The sequence below is a fragment of the Echinops telfairi genome, unplaced genomic scaffold, assembly GCF_000313985.2.
Source record: "Echinops telfairi isolate 266 unplaced genomic scaffold, ASM31398v2 ScPeMD7_5592;HRSCAF=6446, whole genome shotgun sequence".
NCBI classification, from domain to species: Eukaryota; Metazoa; Chordata; class Mammalia; order Afrosoricida; family Tenrecidae; genus Echinops; species Echinops telfairi.
The window spans coordinates 21492807-21498609 of NW_022109491.1; the positions used below are offsets into that span (position 1 = coordinate 21492807).

The 5803-nt window shown below is 40.3% G+C and overlaps 1 pseudogene; it reads right to left on the reverse strand.

The window, feature by feature from the left end:
* Window positions 1–735: 735 nt before the first annotated feature.
* LOC115871341 overlaps window positions 736–5803 on the reverse strand; it is a 7352-nt pseudogene continuing 2284 nt past the window's right edge.

Consider the following 5803-nt stretch of genomic DNA (forward strand, 5'->3'; position numbering starts at 1 on the left):
AAGGGATCAGGTATCAGGCATCAAAGAAAAAGAAATCACATCATTGTGAATGAGGGGAACTGTGGAGTGGAGACCGAAGGCCCATCTGTAGGCAACTGAACATCCCCTTACAGAAGGGTCTTGGGGAGGAGATGAGCCAGTCAGGTGCAGTATAGCACTGATGAAACATAATTTCCCGTAGTTTCTAAATGCTTCCCCTGTGCCAACCGCCCCCCCACTATCATGATCCCAATTCTACCTTACAAATCTGGCTAGACTAGAGGATGTACACTGATACAGATACAAACTGGAAACACATGGAATCCAGGATAGATGATCCTTTCAGGACCAGTGGTGAGAATGGTGATACAGGAGGGTGGAGGGAGGGTGGGGTAGAAAGAGGGAACTGATTTCAGGGATCTATATAGAACCTCCTTCCTGGGGGACAAACAACAGAAAAGTGGGTGAAAGGAGACGTCGGACAGTCTAAGATATGACAAAATATTAATTTATAAATTATCAAGGGTTCATGAGGGAGGGGAGAGCGGAGAGGGAGGGAGAAAACTGAGGTGCTGATGATACCAGGGGCTTAAGTGGAGAGCAAATGTTTTGAGAATGATGAGGGTAATGAATGTACAAATGTGCTTTACAAGGTTGATGTATATATGGACTGTGATAAGAGTTATATGAGCCCCCAATAAAATGATTAAATGAATAAAGAGCCCCTAATAAAATGGTTTAAACAAACAAACTAACTTACGATCTTGTATTTTTCTTCTTGCCTTTGTACAAGGCCAAAAGGGACACATTAGCTACTGTGACAACCTTCAAACGGACTCCAGGAATGTCACCAACTACCACCAGATCTTCATCTTTCTCCTCAGTAAAATTCAAGCACCGTCGTGGGGCACAGGGCTGTGATTTTCTCGCCATTCTTAATGAGCTAGACATATTTCCTAATGGTGGAATTTCGCCGTTTGTTTTTTTGCAACACAATTCCCTTCGCATCTGGAAGCGCCTGGAAAGGGGTTGGCTTTCAAAGCTGTGCCGAAGTGGCCTTTTTGTGCTGTTCATCATGCCGTTCTGGCTCTTTCGGTGGCTGCTGAGCTTCCTAGCGGGATGAAGTTGGCGGTGCCAAGACTCCCAGCGCTAGGGTGGATTGTTTTGAATTCCTATTTTCACTTGAACTTTTTTTTTTTTTTCACTTGAACTTTTGGAAGCCTGTCACAGTGTTTTTTTGTGGGGTGTGGGGTTATTTCCTAAGCAATTTTCAGGCCTTTATGATATTTTTCCAAAACAGTTTTTTTGTTTTTGTTTGTTTTAAATCACAGTGTCTAAATCCTATTTCCACCACCAGCCTTTTGTTTCCAGGGGAACTGTCCTATTACAGGAAGTAAACTAGAACCAGAAACCTTCGGTTACCTGGCTAAAGTAGAAACCAAATGCTTAGTAAAAACGCAAGTAATTAAGCTTTTCAATAGTCTGTAGTGTCGAGTCCTGTCCACTTTGAACTCTCCTCATCCCTCAGAGCTTCTGTCCGCTGCTCTCCACAAGTCTTGGTAAAACCTTTAATTGACCGCCAAAAACCCCCCAGAGAAGATGGAAGAATGAAGTCACACTTAAAATTCCTAAAGATTTTCCAGATTTTCCTTTTATCCTTACTTTTTACTACACACACCTACCTTGGCCTCTCTTTTTTTCCTATGCTACTCCAAAATTTTTAACACTTTTTGAGGAAAAAAGCAATATTTATGGCATACTTATTATGTGTCAAAAACTGTGCTAAAAACTTTTCATTCATTATTTCATTTAATATTCACCCTTTAAAGAAAGTCCTATTTAAAAAAAGTCCTATTATAATCATTCTACTGTTGAAAAACTGAGGCTCAGAGATGTCTTTATTTGTCTAAAGTCGCAATCTTTTTAAAAAATCATTTTATTAGGGGCTCATACAACTCTTATCACAATACATGCATACATCAATCTTGTAAAGCACATTTGTACATTTGTTACCCTCATCATTCTCAAAATATTTGCTCTCCACTTAAATCCCTGCCATCAGCTCCTCATTTTCCCCCTCCCTCCTCCCTTATGAACCCTTAATAATTTATAAATTATTATTTCGTCATATCTTGCTCTGTCAGATGTCTCCCCTCACCCATTTTCTGTTGTCCGTCCCCCAGGGAGGAGGTCACATGTAGATCCTTGTAATTGGTTCCCCCTTTCCACCCCACCCTCCTCTCCACCTTTCCGGTATCGCCACTCACACCACTGGTCCTGAAGGGATCATCTGCTTTTCCCTGTGTTTCCAGTTCCTATCTGTACCAGTGTACTTCCTCTGGTCTAGCCAGATTTGTAAGGTAGAATTTGGATCATGATACTGGTGGGAGGAAGCATTTAGGAACTAGAGGAAAGTTGTAAGTTTCATCATTGATACACTGCACCCTGACTGGCTCACGTCCTACTATCATGCTCAGCCTTCATTAGGGTTTCAGTAATTCCTCTGGGTTATATTACCCTGGGTCACACCCTACCAGGCCTCCTACACCCTCCTCACCATCAAATTGGATCACTTGTTGTTCCCTTGTCCCTGGGTTGTTAACACCACTACCTTTTCCCCCAACCTTCCCTCTCCCATGTCCCCCAAGAACTATCAGTCCGTTGTTTTCTCCTCCAGATTGTTCATCCAGCCTATCTTATTTAGACAGACCTGTAAGGTTGCAATCTTTTTATTTTATTTTATTTTTTTAAGGTTGCAAGCTTGAGAACCATTTGAACCCAGTTGAATTCCTATCTCGGGCAGGTAGAGTGGGTGGTGGTGGGGAAGAATGTGCAAAATGTACACATGCAAAAAAAGAAAAGGCTGCCAGTTAGAATTATAGCAGTTGCTTTTATTAACTCATTTAACTTGCACCACAATTTTACAAAGCATATTTTATTACTCTCCCCATTTCAAAGACAGATAAACTGATGGCTGAATTACTTGCTCTGTGCCACAGCCATGAAGTGGAGTACTTGCATAGTGGCTTGCAAGAGCCAATGGTTAGTTATTCCGGAAATTTGTGAGCAAGGTGCTACATTGTTGGTTGCCTTAAATACTGTAGTCCATGTTGTTGTGTGCCATGCAGCGGATTCTGAGTTGCACTGCTCCATAGTCTCGGTGATAGTTATGGGTAAGGGCGACTTGGCTGGGCCGTAATTCTCAGTGGTTTAGCAGTATGATGTAGTCCTCCCCCATGATTATATTATAATGCAATCCATGATGAGCTTCAGGATGAGATCTGCTTTGAATAGTGGATCAAAGGAAAGTGAGTTTCCTCAAGGGTGTGGCCTGTTTCCAAAATATAGTAAAGCCTGCTAGCTCTTTGTGGATCCTGAATCTGCTGTTTTATCTGGATTTGAGCTAGCAGCAGACCTTATTGCCTGCTGATTCTAGGAGTCACCAGTGAGCTATCTTATCTGTAGACTGTCCTTGGATTCAGTCACCTCAGAAGCCAAAAGCCTGTCATCAGTCCTGCCAATCTTGGCTGTATCGTTCCTGGAAGATAGAGATCAGTCAAGAGATAACTGGGTGAGCCAATCCCATGAAATAATCTTTCTTTATATATACATATATCAACTTTACAAGAGAACCTAGTCTAACATAGCATTCTAAACTGTGGTAGTCACAGCAACAGGTTGTCCGGTGTTTTCTCTGATTCAGGAGCTCGTTAAAAAGTCACTGTGACTCAGTATCAACTTGATGACAGTAAGGTGTTTTGGCTTGGTTTATTTATTTGGTTTTGTTTTGTTTTCAGGTTTTTTTTGGAGCATTTTGTTTATTTGAATCACCAAAGGCATTAATCATGGCACCACCAGGGCTCCTAATTGAGCCATAATGATACTATTGATGCTATTGGCAGCAACCAACACTACAAATTAGGCTTGCTTTCTTTTTCCTTTTTAATCATTGGAGAGCAGGTTTACCAACACACCATTGGGAGTGAGCCATAACTAATAATGTCATTTGACGAGTATTTATTGGGCCCCTATACATTTTCAGAAGGGAGCCCTCAACGCTGTCAGGTGTTTTAGACTGCTAGCCACATGAGTGGCAGTTCAAACCCACCAGCTGCTCCAAAGGAGAAATAAGAGGCTATTTACTCTTATAAAGATTTACAGCCTCTGAAAACAACAACAATAAAAACAGCCTCAGATAACTTACATACAGTCATGATGAGTTGGGGTAGGTGCACTAGTAGCACAAGCTGACCAGTTTGAAACCGTTACCTGCTGCACTGTGGAAGAAAGTAGAGCTTTTTACTCCCAAGAAGATTTGCAGTCTTAGAAACACATAAGGGCAAGTTCTACGCTGTTATACAGGATCACTGTGAGACAGAATTGACTCAATGACAGTGACTTTGCCCTTTTGGTTTATGAATTGGGATCAGTTTGATGGCAGTGAGTTTGATTTATTTGGTACTAAGTTTCAGATATTGTTCCAGGTCTTGAGTATATAACAGTAAGAAAAGTAAACAAAAAGCTTATTTGTATGAAGCTTCTATTCTCATGGTAGGAGATGGGTAATAAAAAGATAAAGTAAAATATCAGAGTGAGTAGAGTATGTCAGATTTGATCAATGATCTTTGGGAAATTAGAAGGCATAAAACTTACAGATATTACAATGATCTACATATAGCCTCCTCCCTTGGGGCCAGACAACAGGAAAGTGGGTGAAGGGAGACATCGGACAGTGTAAGACATGACAAAATAATAAAATTAATGAATTATCAAGGGTTCTTGAGGGATGGAGGGTTGGGGGAGGAGGAAAATGAGGAGCTAATACCAAGGGCTCAAGTAGAAATAAAATGTTTTGAGAAAAAAAAGTTTTAAGAACGATGATGGCAACAAATGTACAAATGTGCTTGACACAATGGATGGATGGATGGATTGTGATGAGTTGTACGAGTCCCCAATAAAATGATTTAAAAAATAAGATTCACAGATATCTTGGAAAAGAGTATTGTAGGGAAAGCTTAGGCTCTATGGAGCATAAATATTCCTTCAGTATTTAAAACACATTGAGGGAGGGAGTTGACTGGAGTAGGTAGAATAAAAGGGAGTCTGTAAGAGAGAATTTGGTCTGTATACTTAAGCACTATTTTATTTTATTTTTGAAGAAAATAAAGTTGCAACATACATTACTAGATGAATGATACATTATTAGCAAAGATAATAGCTCACATTGTTTTAATTCCCAGAGCCATCTATGTGATTGAGGAAAATGGAATTTAACTGAAGGTTTAAGTAAATTGCACAGAATTATAATATGTAGAACTGATTAGGACCTATATTCATGCGTGCTTACTCTACAGCTATTCTCTTTTGGATCAACTGACAGTGAATTTGAATGAAGACAACCAAAGGGTGTGGTGACGAGGCAGTGGTTCTTTTGTTTGCCATCCATCATTTTCAAGGCGTATCTCCATCTTGCGATGCCTTTTCAACAGAATTTTCCTGCTACTAGGTTTGCTTCAATCCCAATTATTTTGCAATATTTTGTTTATTTGCTTTGGTTAGCAGATTAAACACACACACACACATACACACACCACTCTGCCTCCTAATTTACAATGCTTTTGTTCAGTTTTTTTTCCCCAGTCTTCTGGTTGCCAGGTAAGGACATTTTGGGATCAGGTATGTTTTCTGGTCTTTTGTTCCTGCTTCTAGCATTCTCAACTGTGTGGAGCAAGTTGTACTCTTATTTTTTATGCATATCGGGAGTCATTAGTAGAAGGACTGCACTGCCAACTACTATCCACCATTGGTATATTTACATAGAGTT